The sequence below is a fragment of the Phalacrocorax carbo genome, chromosome 2 (assembly GCF_963921805.1).
Source record: "Phalacrocorax carbo chromosome 2, bPhaCar2.1, whole genome shotgun sequence".
Lineage (NCBI taxonomy): Eukaryota > Metazoa > Chordata > Aves > Suliformes > Phalacrocoracidae > Phalacrocorax > Phalacrocorax carbo.
The window spans coordinates 47,200,021-47,216,850 of record NC_087514.1 but is presented as its reverse complement, the minus strand read 5'-3'; the positions used below and the strand labels follow the sequence as shown (position 1 = coordinate 47,216,850).

Below are 16,830 nucleotides of genomic sequence, written 5' to 3'. Positions count from 1 at the left end.
TAAATAAAGTATCTGATGATTGAAAAGAATCCAAGGGAATATAAGTTCATCTACATTAAATCTGGTGATGTATTCCTAAATAGAATTAAAAGTGCTAGAGTTGAAAGCCCTTTTTAAAAAAATAGTTTCCAGGCTTAGGTGAACTCTTTGCAGGGTGGTGCATTTTTACTGAAAGGCGAACAGGTGTCTGCTGAGAGTCATGCACAGTTACCCATAGCTCAGTGGTAACTTGGGCTAAATGGGCCTAATCATTGCTGTTTCACTGTTTAATATCCACTCACATTGAAACTGTGTATTCCCTATGAAAAAGGTATAAGGTAAGTAGATAGACTGATAATTTTTCAGGCCACTCGCTTCTCCCAGAGGCAGAAATAAATTCCCTGTGCACAAAGCCTGAGATTTTGTAACTGTGCATGTAAAATACTAAATAAGTTATCCACTGTGTTATGTCCAAGAGAAACCAAGCTTTGCCAGAAAGCAACCTCAGACCAGCCAGGTCTGGCTATACCTATTTCACAGGTCATTAGTCCTATCTGTTTTCTGTTGTACACCAGCGTAGATGACTGCTTGGGTTTGTATTAGGCATGACTACGTATACTGACAGATTCAATATAGAGCAAGGAAATAAAATTGGATATTTCATCCTTGGAAGAAATAGTCCTAATTGTTTTTCCACCCTGTCCCTGGCAGATAGAGCAGGCAAATAAAAGGAGGGGAAGGTTATGCAAAGATTGGTCCAGTCCTTGCTGGTTTTGCAGTATTTTTCACTAAGTGCTAATTAAGAATGACACACAACTCGATGCCTTTCGTGAGGCAGCATTGCAAGGGCACGCTTGGCTCATCAGGTGCACAGAGGTGAGCAGTGGTGGTGTGTAGCTCCAGAGGGTTCGCTGGGCTGTATGCTAGTAGTCCTTGACACCAGTATGCGTTGGGGAGCAACTGGTGAGACAGCAGCTCTTCAGGGAAGGATAGGGCTTACTTTGGATCTCCGTTTGAACATGAATTGGCAATATCGAGCTGTTGCATGATAGAAAGGAAAAAAATAAAAGGTCGATATTGGGATGCATATGGGAGTACAGCCTGCAGGGAGTAATCTCCACATTGGTGAGCACTCAGCTGGAGTCCTGTGTTCGGTTTGGAGCACTGCTCTTCAGGAAAACGCCAGCTACTTGGGAAGTAGAGAGGGGGGCAGTAAAAATGACCAGAGATCCAGAGTATATGTCCCAGGGGAAAAACCTGAAAGGGTTTCATTTGCTGTACCTAAAGGAGAGCAGCCTGCTGGGGACTGGGTAGGAGACAGGCAGTTTTTCAAGTACAGATAGCCCAAAACAGGCTGTTGCGAAGAGGTCAGTAATCTCTTCTCTGTGCCATCGACAAAGAAACCAGTCCAAAGTGAAGCAAGAAAGACGGAGTAAACCCTAGGAAAATGTTGCCTCTGAAATACACTGCCAGTGGATCTTGTGGAGCCTCCATCACGGGAGGTGTTAGGAATGGCTTTAATAAACACAAGTGAAGTGTATCCAACTTTATCTCACAGTGGGAGGTGGATTACCTGTAATTTCTACCATCCTTATGATTTGGTGATACTGGTGATAATATCGCACATGGAATTGTTTTCCTAATGAAAGACATACTTTCTAAATTCTGGTTGGAAAGATCTCTCTGCAGAGTGGGAGTGGCATGCATTTTGCTGAGGTGCAGAGGCACTTAATCGTCATATAATTTTCTCATTTTGGAATGTTTCTTAGGTAAGTAGTTAAGGGATAAACAGCTGGCTTTGTATTTCAGCTCAGATATCATTGTCCTGAAATACTGGGGGACATCACTCTGTCAGCTGGCGCTTGACAGTCCAACCTAAATTTGAAACACGTAATTAGATTCTTAGGATGAAATCCGAGTCCCTTTTGAAGTCATGGGTTTTTACAGGGTGAAAATTTCACACTGAGGACAGAGTGGTATCCACTTGTATGTGCTTAGCTTTACTGTCCTAGGCAGGCCTGTTGTTTTCAGGACGAGGATACCAGGAGTGGGTTGTAAGAGCGTGCAACCTTTGCTATGGCAAACATTTGCTGGCAGAAGGGGGCCTTTGGAGTCCTTGTGTGGGTGAGTGAGAGTTTACAACAGGCATTATGTGAGGTGAATTAATTACTTTTCCTTTTTTCAGATAATGTCAACAAAACTAATTCACACCATCTGTTCTAAAATAGAGGCCATCAGTAAAAAAGCAGCACCTATTTTGGTTTTTAAAGTTTAATTTGATAAGACTTTTGGCATACTGTAATCTCTTTAGTGTAATGTAATTTTTTATCCTTTTTCTGTTTTGGGGAGGGGTGGTTCTCCCCCAAAATATATTTTTTATTGCCAGTGACCTTTAATTTGCATTTAGTATTCAGATAGCTGTAACTGCAAGTTAAATGTTTCTCCGGCTACTGGTTAATCCCTCCTGATGAAATGCATGCAGAGAAGTCTCCAGGTGCTACGAATTGGAATAGTTCCACTGAAAATACTCTGGCTTTGTTTATGCCAGTATTAATGCAGAGCAAGTTCACTGTTCAGTGTAGCTACAATGGAGTAGATGATAGCCAGAATTTCATCCTCAAAAAGAGATCACATTGATGTAAAAGCTCAGTGTGAATCTCAGAGCTGAGAGTTAAAATTTTGTGTCTCATATTGTTGCATTTCACATCGAGATTTCTTTGCAGGCATTTCTTAAGTGCGCAATGACGTGCCCTGGGTAGGAATTGCATGCATATACCTCAGGCTAGAATAAGCCCACAAGGAAGCACAAATCCCAGACTTTAGGACCACCAATACATGAGTTGTTAATAACCTTACAATGTTCTAGCTAACACAAGAAACATAATTAAATCTGAATGATTTGAAACTGCCATTAGGGGGAAGAAGATGGAGGAAAACAGTTTCATCCTCACAACATCATGTTTTCATTGACCTACTTACAATAGGGAAGAAAATGTGTCCCTTCCTGTTACAGCAGAATAAGTTTGTTCAGCAATTTTATAATGCAACTTTGCAAGAGAAGACTGGCTTTCCTAACCACTCCAGGAGGATTTGGAAAGGAGACTAACATTATTTCACACACTTAGTACTTGGGTGTATAAGTTCCTTTCCAAGCTATAATGTTATTAATCTAAGCAATTTGGCAGAAAGTGCTTTGACTGAAAAAAAAAAAATAAGAAAAAAAAAAAAAGACTTGTATTCGGATGTGAGAGGAAAAGGGCTGTGCCTGGGCTGCAGCTGTGATTGCCCATAAAAGGCTCCTCTGCACGTTTCATCTTCCCTGATGCAAAGACCCCCAGCCCCTCTGCCTGGCGTCCCTTGTAGCTGAGTACCCCTGCCCGTTGCACGCTGAGTGGAATGGCTGCAGCCTGCTTTTGTTTCAGCAACAGTTCCCTCGCACTTCACGTCAGAGAATTACTGAAATGCCGGAAGGGATGGCGTAGGACCTGGCCCTGTTTCGGTGCGCAAACTCACGCTGACGCCAAGCCTCTGAAACCGCACGAGTGTGGGTGCGGAGCCTTCGGGACCGAAGTCACCAAGCAGAGGGCCATGGCTGCAGAGCCCACAGCACCTAAAATACCACCAGTGAAAAATTCTGGGTGCTCTTGCTTCTCTACATCTGTCCTGTGAACAACAGCACAGGATGCAGGTGTTGGGGTTACCCCGGCCACGGGGCATGGCGGTACCTGCTGAGTAGGCAGCACATGGGGCTTGGAGTGCAGCCCTCCTCCTCAGGACTTGTGCATGTGGTATTTAATGTTTGTTGTCTTATGGCTGCGTTAATCAAACCATCTTTATCTGAAAATAAACACCTGCTCAGGTCACATTCATCCACAAGGTGTTGTTGGTAATTTAGTATTGTCAGAGGCATTAGTCACCGCCATAGTAGCTTAATAACATGCCGTAGGAGCCAGCTGGTAATTAACAAATTAAATGTATCATACACATTTTCCTCAAATATTTCATATGTAGCAAAAATAATTAGAAGCAGAGCAATTTTTGTGTTTAAAGCTGTTATGTATATTTAAAACATCTTGCTGTGTTAGGAAATTATTCTTTTAAAGGTCAGCTAGGCCTAATTTTGCCACTGTCCCAGGATTCATAAATATGCACTTAAGAGTTGAGAAGCAGGGAGAGAGCCAGAGTGTTGTCTTTTTTTAACCCTTCAGTTCTGCCATGTTTAACATACTCATTCCAATGGCTGTCTTCTGTGCCTGTTTTTAAGAGTGGCACAACTTTGTAGTTCTCAGCTGCTCCCTTTTGCACTTCCTTTCATGTTAGAAGTGTCTTGAATTGGAAGGTTACATGCATGTGTGCACGCGATGCAATCTCTTGGAAAGTTGAAATCAGCTTTTAATTGAAGTGAGGGGAAGACAAAGCTAACAGAAATTGTATTAAACTGCTAAACCGGGAAAGACGCAACAGTATGAATGAAGGTGACAATGGGTTTCATTATGCATTGTACGTTAAACATCCCAGTATGCGCAAGCTTAAAGCAGACTCACTTGGGGTCTCCTTATTTTATCACCAGTTGGTGACCAGCGTTTTCACATTAAGATGCTCTCAATTATCTGTGCGTGATGGTTGAGCGATAGTGCGCTTTGATATGTCTCCCTTCCATGCTGCTTCAGCCCAGTACTCCTTGATCCTCCGGCAGCCTGACTCCAGGACTCTGCTCTAAGTATCCCAAGCCTTTGACTCTGCTTTTTCTCTGGGGCAGGATCTGATCTGAGCACTCTGAGGCAGAAGAAGCAGGGAACAGAGCAAGCGATCGGAGGAGCATCATTTCTACGGGTAGGGTGCAGTTAACTGTATTTGTGGGGAGCACTCGGGCACTGGCAGTTGCTTTGAGAAATATGATTTATGTTTTGAAAACTTTCTTTTTGGAAAGGAAAAATACTGCTGAAAATGTGAATGGGTGCTTTTTGATACAGAGGGTAAAGACTTTGTCAGACAGTGACAGAGTTTCTGTTCAAACTTTGAACTTGTGGTACAGATGCGAGTGGCTGTGCAATGCAGTGAAAGGCAGATAAGAATCTGCCCCATAATACCATTGCTCTTTGCTACATTTATTCACCTCCACATTATTTGACAGAAGACCACTGGGTATTTCAAAGAGTGTGTTTCTGGAGCTTATGAAAGAAAAGGAATTCCATGTGCAATTTCTGTTAAGATTTTTTAGCCTCTTAGGGTCAGTCTTAGGCATTTGGAGTGCTTCTTAAAACCTTTTGGTATTAATGCACAGAGGGTAGAGGGAGAAAAGGGCTATTAAGTTAACAATGCTGTTAACAGTGTACACTTGTTTTATGCACCCTGAATTCTCTTTTGTTGTTGGGTGGCGTTAGCTTGGGGCTTTTCTAGTAGTGCTTTGTACTGACTGTTGTCTCAGCAGAAAACCATCACTGTTTATACTGTCTAACAGTAGAGCATGAAAGCCCGGGCAACACTGGAGCCGCATAGTGTGCAGACACAGTGAGAGAGTGATCCTGCTGACTGCACTAGGGATGGGTGAGAGCAGAGCAGACGTCCCAGAGGGTGGGCAGAAATACAGGAACATGAGGCCCTCCACCTGCAGTCTCACAGCAGTAGTGAGAACAGGCCCCACATCTCCCAGCCTGGGTGCAAGCAGCACGGCAGGTACTTATTGCAGTGCTGCCAACAATCCTGGTCCCTCTGCTGTCCAGACCGGGGACCCTGCTGAATACACCGTGTTTCTCTTTTTCCTGGTGTTTCTGGATTTTCCCCCAGTGCAGCCCAGGGGCAGGGTGTGGGCATGGTCCCACCTGGTTCTGCCCGGGTACGCCATCCGGCAGCAGCTTGGCGCACGCATAGGGACCTGGCCAGGGCTCCTGGCATCCACAGCTGAGACATAGCTGGAGAGCCTCGCCTGCGTATCTCTCCCAGTGACAGAATAGCATTTCCTAGTGCAGGAGCTGGTTCTGCAGGCAGGGCCTTGCAGGACATCCAAGGATTACAACGCACTTCAGATTTTACTACAATCAGCATCACAGAAAATCTTTCGCATTTCCCATTCCCCTGAAGCCCTTTGTATACACAAACAATTTCACAGACTTCATCATGATTATGTCCTTTTAAACTGCTGTATTAATATTGGTACTACGTTTTTAAAATTATGTTTTAGCCTTTGAGTTAATTTAGTTCATGACCTTCATACTTCAGATTTTAAGGTGCCATTATGTCCCATAGAAGACTAGATTGCTGATGAGGGGAATAAAAATAAATATAGTGTGTGTGTGTGGAAGTTTTCTTTCTTCAATCTGATAGTTCACGTAATTGGGGAAAGTAGGGGGTGCCTTTAATACTTGTCACTCCCTTGCACTGACACTTTCGAAATATTTGGACACAAGTCATAGAGCTTTTAGTTCACCTGGGAATAAAGACAGGCGTTCAGCCTGAATCTCCTTAGTTGCTAACTTTCTTTTCTCACCTTACATTGCAGGTTAGTATTTCTGCAAAGAGGCTATACAGAAATCTCAGAGCAATTTAAGCTGCAAAGAGTTTTCTGTTCTCTAGTTTATTTTGACAAAGTAAGATCCATATAGCTCTGGATTAAAGGAGCATTGTGATATTCGGCTATTAACTTCAAAGCATTGCATTTCAATACAATTACTCAAAAATAAACTTTGTATAGGTAAAACAGTTATTTGATGCATTTCTTTTATTATGAGTAAATCTATAATTTTTATTCTAGCTGCATAATTTTCTGGAAAAAAAGCCTTTACTTCTGATGTGTTTTGTTCTGTGCTCATTGCCTCAGTTGTTTAAGTCAGACTTAAGCTGTCCTCTCAGTTTTTATTTTTATTTGATGTTTGGGCAACAATAAGCTAACCTGTGTGTTCTGTGATCAGTCCGGATGACCGAGTAATTCCACAAAGACTACTGCTCACGAGCTGATCACTGCACTTGCAATTTGCCTTTACTAAGATAAATGCCAAAGCCCCGAAGCTGAACAATTTGGTTCCGAATGCAGATGGCTAAGCTGGAAACCCATTTATTTTGTCGGTTTTAGCACTGACGGATGAGATTCAGAGTCCCCACCAGGACTGCACAGGGAGTAGTAGAACTGCTGCAGTTGCTATGAGGCGTTTTGCTTGAACTTGCAGGTGAGCTGCTGTTAGAGTTGTTCAGCGCTCTACTTACCACATGCTTACAGAAAGTATTCCTTTGATTTCAAACAGCCAAGCAAAATGTCATTCCCAGCCACTGCCTCAATGTCTTCCCACACTAAAGCAAAACAACAAGTGACTAGATCCTGATGTGCCGTATCTGGCACATTTTGCAGTTGTTTTCTGCTTTTTGATAGTGCCGGGCTATGAGCGTGAGGTAATTACAGCTGCTCTGGCCGCCTCTCCACTCACTGAAATAAAGACTGCCTGGTTTAGTCATTATTATTTGCTGAGGCTGCTTTAACATGTGCATTCTGTTTATAGGATCCCAAACATTATGTGCAAAGATCTGTGTTGATATCTTGCAGTGAGAGTCTCCTTGTTGATGGGACCCAAGCACATATATATATATACTTTTTTGAAGCATATGGTTGTGGTGATAAGTGCGAGCGTATCTGCTCAGCCTGTTCACCTGAATACAGCCTTCCGCGATTGATTGCTAGGATGGAAAATTCAGTCCATCCTCTTTAGAATCACGTGTTTATTCAGTCCATTGTTAAAGCTGGTGCCGTTATTCATGCACAATTTTTGCTTTCATGTAAGTTTTGTTATACTTTGATCTCCTCTAGCACCTGACATACTTTTAAAAACCACTTCCCAAGAAACTGTTATTTCACTGTAATTATAAAAGAACATGCATATGAATCACAAATGAGAATATTACCCAACTAGATGTTCCCAGAAACAGGAGAGCACTTATGTGCAATACAATACATTAATCATTTATAAGGAGTCAGCTATTAAAATGGTTTATTTTAATACTGTACATTGAGTACAAAGATGATGTGAAAAGCCTTTTCACTGAAGGTGTTTGTGGGCTTTTGAAACTTTCTTAAGTTTCCATCGTCACACTCTTGTCACAGATTTGAAAAGAAAAAGCTCAAATATATACTTTGGGTGATTCCAGGTTAAGGTACCTTTAGAGTGTGAGTATATATGTATGCATGTGTATATACACATACATACATATATGTATATGTATCTGTACACATATGGGAGCATCTGCTTTGGCCCCATTTCTACAAGCATTTCTCTTTAAAGTAAGTCCACAGTGTGCTTGGTGCTTCTTCATTTCAACAGAACTCCTCATGGGCAAGGGATTTGCCTGCTTAGACACTTCCACAGTCAGGATCTGTGGTCATTGGAAGCAGATTTCTCAAATGTATGTAACTCTGATAAATGTAGCTGAGCTATCATTTCTCAACAAGGCTTTATCCCTGGGCTGGCTTCAGACTTAACATATTTCTAAATGTCACCAATAACAGAAAAAGAAAGGAAAGAAAGGCATGAAGAAAGCTTCAAGCAATCTTGTTTTGATTGCCTGCATGAAGGTGTAATGTCCCCACTCCGCATTCAGACGTAGGACATGTGTCTGCAGACAGCAATATGAGCTCTCCTCTGTCCCTTCCCCAATCTGATGGGATGTGCTTCAACGCCAGTCACAAGCTGCAGAGCTCGCTTAGCACCACAGTGTGCCCAGGGATGATGCACAGAATATTAGCAACTGCTGAAGCCGGAACCAGCTTAGAGCTGCCTTGTACCTGGGCAGCTCAGGGAGGAAGCAGAGAACTTGGGGTCTGTCTGTGGTGGCTCATGGAGACGTTCCTTGGATGGTGCTTGTTCTTCTGCTGTGTTGCCTTACACAGTGAATATCATCAATGTATTGCAGGCGTTCTGGAGCTCTACCCTGTTCCAGTGTGGTATGGATCAGTCCACGGCAAATGGTAGGGCTGTGTTTCCACCCCTGGGGCAGTCAATTCCAGGTGTACTGGACGCCCCTCCAAGTGAAAGCAAACTGTGGCCTGTACTCTGCTACCAGAGGGATTGAGAAGAATGAATTAGCGATATCAGTTGTGGCATAACACTTGGCTACATTTGACTCCAGTTCGTACTGAAGTTCTACCAGTTCAGGCCACGATAGTCTACTGTTAGCCTCCGCTCTCCATTAGACTTCCGCACTGGCCATATGGGACTGTTAAAGGGTGAGTCGGTCTTACTGATGACTCCTTGGTTCTCCAGTTGACAAATGAGCTCATGGATGGGGATCAGGGAGTCTCTGTTGGTGCGATATTGCCGCCGGTGCACTGTTGTGGTGGCAGTCGGCACCTGTTGTTCTTTGACCCTCAGCAACCCCACAACAGAAGGGTCCTTCGAGAGACCGGGCAAGGTAGACAGCTGTTTAGTTTCCTCCGTCTCCAAGGCAGCTACCCCAAAAGCCCACCTGTACCCTTCTGGGTCCTTGAAATTCCCTCTCCTGAGGTAGTCTATGCCAAGGATGCACGGAGCCTCTGGGCCAGTCACAATGGGGTGCTTTTGCAACTCATTCCCGGTTAGGCTCACTTCGGCCTCCAATACAGTTAGGTCTTGGGATCCCCCTGTCACTCCAGAAATGCCATGGGGTTCTGCTCCTGTATAGCTTGATGGCATTAGGGTGCACTGTGCGCCAGTGTCCACTAGAGCCTTATACTCCTGTGGGGCTGATGTGCAAAGCCATTGGATCCACATAGTCCAGTAAACCCGGTTGTCCCTTTCCTCCACCTGGCTGGAGGCGGGGGCCCTCTATTCATGATCATAGTATTTGTCACTCACTTGTAAATATGAATCACAAGTGTCTCTATTAGGATCAGAAATAAAATCAGCACTTCTACTCCTCTGTCTGGGGTCCTGCTCACTGGAAACTGGAGCAGCCACTTTCCTGGAAGAAACTCCTTGAGTGATTGTTCTTCCTTGTAGCTCACGTACCTATGCCTCGAGGGTTGAGGAAGATTTTCTGTCCCAGTTCCTCATGTCCTCTCCATGGTCACACAGGTAAAACCATAGGGTTACTGTGGTGTGTATCCTCTCTCTTGAGCAAAGGGATGTTTACCCCTAATGGCTGAGATACTCGTCTGTACAGGTGGGGAGTAGGCCATATCTTCTTTGAGTTGCTGGAACTCCTGGGACAGTTTCTCCACAGCTGAGACGAGGGAGGAAGAGAGATGTGCTTCATAATCCCAGAGTCTGTCAGCCACATCCCCTGCTGTTGGTGCCTCATCATCTCTTCAGGACATCACTGCCAATGAGTTTGCATGCATCGATGGTGCACTACGTACAAAATTCTGCCACATGGGTCATGTGCACTGGGCTTCACCTGGATCTTTGGGTGACTGTTAATCGTCCAGGTCACCATAAATCACCTCAAGCACAGCTAATTCCCTCAGGTACAGGATACCTTTCTCTATGGTGATCCAGTTTCCTGGGTGATATATAACATCTTCCTTGAAGTGATACCTTTCTCTCACACTGGACAGGAGTTGCCTGCAGAGGCTGAGGGCTTGTGTCCCTTTTCCAATTGCTTTGTCAATGTCCCCTTCCCTAGAAAGGGATCCCAGTTGTTTGGCTTCCTTACCCTCTAATTCCAGGCTACTGGCCCCATTATACCAGCATTGGAGAAGCCAAGTGACAATGCGCTCACCTAGATGACAGCAAAAATCTTTTTGCATATCTTGCAGCTCATTCAAGGATAGGGATTGGGTGGTTTCCATCTCTTGTACAAGTTCTTGCTCTTCTTCCTCGTCTCCTTGTGATGGCCCTGTTCTTCTATAATTTCTTTCTAAACTACTTGACTTTCTCTTCCAAGATTTCTTCTTGTGTATAGGGGTGGCTGATAGCAGCACAGGTTGGTTCTCTGGTTCAGCTGCCCTGCCTGTTGCTGGGCTTTGAGTGGCCTCAGTGCCTGTCCTTTTGTCTTCGCATCCAGAGCCCTTCTCTTCCCCTTGAGGGTTCTCAGTAGTGTTGAACAGGGCTTGGTAGGTATGGGCCAGGCCCCAGTATGTTGCAGTGATCTGCAGTTGCCAGGGTGACAACATACTTTCTCCAAATACTCTACTAGTTTTTCAGTATTCTGCACTTGTTCAGGGGTGAATTTCCAAAACATTGGAGCTGCCTGCCTTCCTGGGTATTTGTCCATGCATTTCCACACACCCTGCCACTCATAATTATCCAGCCTTGGGGCACATCTCTGCATGGTACTCTTAAATTGCTTATTAACCTTAGATAAAACTGAAACAATATTCCCAAGAAATACCAATAGATGTATTTTAACTACCCAAGGATGTTCAAGATACTGAAGAGTTATTGTAATGAAGGAGGAGACATCATAGAAGGTAGCAACAGTGCCATTCTGTATTTCCTCCATGAAAACCTCTCAAAGGAGGGAGGTATAATTGCTAATTGTCTCCATGAGGTGGTACCAGAAGTACAGTAATGGCTTCCATGCAAGACCCAAATACCAGGTAAAACTCAAGGCCAGTGTCTGAATAACAAATCTCCCAAGCAAAACATCTGCAAAGCACAGCAGACTATAAAAACCAACACCAGTCTTTAACATGTATAGCAAAAACAAGAGCATGGTGCAGATCAGATAAACTAATATTGAGAACAGATGAGTCAATGCTGTGATTAGCATCTGTTATTATCTCAGACTCTTCGTGCCCCATGTTAGGTGCCAAAAAGGACCGTTGTGGTTTAGCTCTAGCCAGCAACTAAGCACCACACAGATGCTCGCTCACTCCCCTGACCCCAGTGGGATGGGGGAGAGAACTGGAAGGGCAAAAGTAAGAAAACTCATGGGTTGAGATAAGAACAGTTTAATAATTAAAATAATATAATAATAATAATAATATAATAAGGCAACAAGAGAGAGAGGTGAAACCCGGGGGGTTGAGTGGGTAACAAACAAGTTCTGCAATTGCTCACCACCTGCCAATCAACGCCACCAGTCCCTGAGCTGCGATTGCTGCTCCCCCCTGCCAACTCCCCCCAGTTAATATACTGGGCATGACGCCACATGATATGGAATATCCCTTTGGCCAGTTTCCTGGCTGTGCCCCCTTCCCTCCTGGCTTCTTGTGCACGCGGCAGAGCACGGGAAGCTGGAAAAGTCCTCAAGTAATGTAAGCACTACTTAGCAACAACTAAAACATCAGTGTGTTATCAACATTATTCTCATACTAAATCCAAAGCACAGCACTATACCAGCTACTAGGAAGAAAATTAACTCTATCCCAGCCAAAACCAGGTCAGGGTGGCAGGGCAGGAGACCTTTGAAGCGCTTCTTGGAATTTGACGCTAGCAGGGTCTGGTCTGACTCCTGCTTTTGGAGCAGGTTTATTAAGAGGCTTCTCACCACTGGGCAGTGATGCTTCTGCTTCCCTGGGCATCTCTCCCTCAGCTCCCTTGCTTTGGGATGATAACTGGGCAGGGGAAAGGACCTGCTGCAGAACTGAAGTTGTTTTGAAGGAACTTTGCACCACATCAGTAGAATGGAGGTACAGTGCGAATCACCTTAAATTCCCTTGTTGATGTAGGCAACAAATTGGAAAGCAGAGGTGGTTTGGGAATTTATAGCCATGCCTGATAACTTAGCTTTTGAGAAGAGCAGGATTTTCCGAATATTGCAGGAAGTGGCAAAAGCAGCAGGAGAGAACAGGTTTAACGCTTGTAAATTATCTTCTTTTTGAAGTGCTAAAGTTTGGGCAAAAGAGATTGCAGTTCTCCTAGGAAGAAGTCTGTGTAATGAATAGTTGATTCTCACCTAAATCCCTTCCACTCTTCATACTGGAAAATACAGCAGTTGTGATTCCTGTAGCAGTATTTAAAATGACAGGCATATTTAAATCTGAGTTCATCTAGTGAAACTTTGCTAAAACTATCACACCAGCATGATGATACCATGAGAGCTTTACAATTTAAACCAAATCTTTTTTGGCTCTGATGCCATCCTGAGCCCCATTGTGGTGAAAAACCCAGGTGGTTCATGCTCTGTGCTTCCAGATCAGTCTGTGGTAACTCTTCTGTTTCTCCATTTTCCATGACGTCTCTGTAGATCAAGGTGCTGCACATATGTGCCCTTCACAGCCTGTCTGATTGAGGGGTGATGAGAGGAATGGCATTCGCTCTCTTTTCACCTGGCCAGTAGCAATCTTCAATAAACTGTATGCATGTGGTTGTGAGGCAGGGAGGGGAGATGGTCTTTGACAGAGAACAAAGTGAAGGTATCCCAAGACTGCTTTGTGCTTTAGCTTTCTTCAGGGGGTCAAACCCCGAAGGAGATCAGACTGTCTGAGGGTCAGGAAAAGAAACCCCCACCTTTCTGATACCCTACTGCCCTCTGCCCTAATGGCTTTTTGGGAAAAGGCATCCATTCATTCATAAATTCATTAATTTTTCATTCATAAAATAACCCTGTTTCATGCTCTAGAAATATTGGTGGTGGTGGACAGTGCATTACACACACATACTTTCATAGCTTTAAATGCAATATTATGATTTGTGTCTGATTTTGAGAGCTGCTGAACAGCTGTAGCTCTGAATGAAGTCTTTGGAAAGCGTAGCTTGGGATCACACTATTAGTGTAGTGGTCTTTACCAAGTTTCTTCTGTTTTGCTTTCAACGCCCGACCTTAGTACTCGCAATTCAACTGTTTATTAAAAGTGAACTCCTTATCTTTTGTCACCTATGTATGAAGTGTTGTACTTGTAATTTATCCTTGTTTTATGCTGTCGTATGCAACTCATGATCCAGAACAACAGTTCTTCTGACCCTGTAGAAAATTGATGGGTAGAACTACTTGGAAAATAATCTCCCCTGGAAATCTTATTAAAAGTGAAATTCAACTTGATATTACAAAATTGACAATCCGATTCATTCATCTGTCCAGGGCAGAATGGAAGGTCAACTAAAATTTGAACCCTTGGTAGAAAAGTGTCACTTCATGTTAGTGTAACAGACAGTCCAAAGATAGGATCGCACGGTACTAAGGTAAGAGGTGTAAAAACCCACTTGCAAATTTAAAAGCAACATCCTGTACAAGTATGATTACTGAGTAGGACATTGGTATTACAATCTTCCAAATGACAGCCCTATCTGACTGTAATTCGTCATGACGTAAAGAGTTTCTGGTGTGCCAGGGGTTCTCTTGACCTAATATGAGAACTTTATAGCTTAACTTTTTGACCCCAGGAAATTAAATACATTATTGCAGTTCTAAATCTAGTCTTTCCCTGCCTGAAGATACTAAAATTTCTGTAATGCCCGCTATTTATTACACAACGGACACTTAAAAATTCAAAAACTTTGCCTTTTCTTTATAGCTCACACACACACCACGGCGTTGAAGCAGCTAAGATGATGTTGCAAGCTACTTGTTTGTTGTTTTTAATTTTGGAGTTAGCAGAAAATAAAAAGTCAAGCTGTTAAACCTCCACCAGTTCTCACTTCATTGTTGTTCTGAGAACTGCAAACCATATGTTCAGAGACTGGCTTCTAGGCGTGATCTTTTGTGCCCTATGTGTGTCATTGCAGAAACATTTGAAATTCATTCATTGAGTTAGGGAAGGAGACCTCAGTGCCAAGAGCTCCTCATAGTCCCGCAGCTAGATCGGAGGTACAGTACCGACCGTGCTGTCGTCGCGTGACTCTGGAAATGCTCGTTTACTGCCTTGGAAGAAGGAATTGTTCTGTTCCTCTTTCTCCAAAGGTCGGTCTGTGTGAAACCTGTTCTAGTTTTCCTTTCGGCACACAAATAGAATTGCGTGTTGCTTGTCCAGGTATCCTCTTTCTTACATCTAGTCCAAGCACAGGTCTCGGGTTTCTTTTTCATCTGCTGAAATATGACTGTGATAATTTTATCATCTCAACAGCCTTTATGGCTCCACTTGCATTTAAGCAGCAGTCTGACAGGCTATGGGCTTCAGGCACATGACCTTGGGAGAGGTGCAGACTATTCATGTTGTGAAAGCCTTCTGTGTTGGAGTGATGTGCATGCGCATGTGTCTGATACAGCTTTGTACGGCCACGGCAGACACAAGAAGCTGTCCTTCGGTGTCTCTCGCTGCCAGACTGGCCACAGAACAGTTTTTCTGGGCTTGTCCAAGTTCAGCCGGCAGCTCTGCCTCCTTCCTGCTTCCCTACTCTCTTTATTTTTCTGCTTACTATCAACTCACCGGAGGGCAGTTGATAATGTAGTCTGCAATAAACAAAACACATAAAGTCCTGACTATGTAATAGATTGGTAGTGCCGCCAATTAGGAAAGTTGCCCAGCAGTTCCCATTATAGTACCCTGGTTTTCAGGGTATTTGTGAAACTTCTAACATTCAAGCTGAAATGTTTCTGCCCAGCTGTTTTCCTCAGCCTGAGTATTTTTGGAATACTTCAGCTCAAGTGATTCAGTAAGACTGAGAACAAGGCTAGCATAAAAATTAGTTGGTTTTTTTTCACCTTAAAAGAAAACCTCAGACATTTTATTTGGTGTGCTCTAGTATTGTTGTGCTTTGGAGCAAGGACGTAAACTTCAGTAGAGCTCGTGACCTTTACATGAGGAGCACTTCTGTGTTTTGTCCCTGTGCAAATCTGCCCACCTTTGGCCTATGCATTAGCCCTCAGGGGGAAATGGCTCCAGAGCAGCTTACTGGTGCTGAGAACCAGCTGCAGGTGAGGATCTTTGACAGACCCAGCACCTGCAGAGCCTGTGTGCGTGCTCCTGGCACCCGAGTCGTTCCTTAGTCCGGGAGCACCTGGCAAGCTTTCTGCTGTATTTGTCTTGACAGAGCTCTGGTGTCTGCTTTACAGCCGAGCAGTGCACTGAGTGAGGAAGTGTTTGTGAAAATAATTGTGTACCGAGGAGTCAAAGACTGGACCCACGAGTCTTACACATGAGGGCAATGCTGCAGTTTCATGGGCAGCCTGAACTCTGGCATCTCCTGTCCCTTGAATGCTGAGGCTGCTAAAGCAAAGAATGTAACATTCTTGTCACCAAATTCCTCTGGAATAATTCTCTGTGTAATGTGGCATTGCTTCTTGTCTTGTTTAATAATTGTGACAGAACCTCCAGTGCTTTGTAGTAGTTATACTGCTTAGCACTCAAAACAGCCTTGATAGAGGACACCAAAATACTCTGGGGCTTCCACATATTAGCCACGTGAGGTGCGTGTAGCATATACGCTTCTGGCAGCTCTCCGGCAGGACGGGCGGGGAGGGGGAGAGGGACAGCACTGTCTCAGGGGAGGGAAAGCAGATTACATTCAAAGTTCATTTCCATTTTGGTTTATGATTAAATGCTTTTCAAAACTTCTGGATTTCTACCATACATCCAACCCTTAGCTAAAAGATCTCAGAGGGGGAAAAAAACAAACAGAAAGGAAATAAATACATGAACAGTTTGAAACCTTGGCTATGGAGCACTGGCCAGTATTGAGCAGAAAATAATTCTGCTGTCGTCAGTGTGTCTGATGTTAGGATTACACCTGTCTTCAGCTCTGCATTTTTTTTTGTTGTTGCTGTTCTCTTTTAGAAATCTCCCTTTTCTTTCAGAAGAGCCTTTTGATTCAATTTCTGTTTTGTTCAGTGTGGTCAGATGAATGTTATTTCCTGCTTATTAAAAGCCCCATGCTTACTGTATTTTATCCACATGAATAGGTTTGCTTGAGGACAGTGTGAAAGTTGTATGAAGGGGGGAGCAAAATGTTAATAATAAATTCTTTATCATGGAAAATAACTTTGCAGTTTATAACACTGTGAGATCACTTTCCCCTCAGAAGATCTTATTTATATAGTCCTTTCTTGCTTTCAGACTCACTGCTCTTG

General features: G+C 43.6%; 1 protein-coding gene across 15 annotated transcripts in view; it reads left to right on the top strand.

Annotated features, from left to right (window-relative positions):
* The window catches only part of DTNA (dystrobrevin alpha), a 241,755-nt gene that overhangs the window by 53,890 nt on the left and 171,035 nt on the right, over positions 1–16,830 (top strand). For 2 of the 15 annotated variants that reach the window (XM_064442763.1, XM_064442764.1), the window contains exon 2: positions 4,739–4,812. The exons of the other annotated variants lie outside the window; for them this stretch is intronic. The gene's annotated coding sequence lies outside the window, so the exon portion shown is untranslated. The remainder of the gene's footprint in view (positions 1–4,738; positions 4,813–16,830) is intronic. 15 annotated transcript variants of the gene reach the window in all.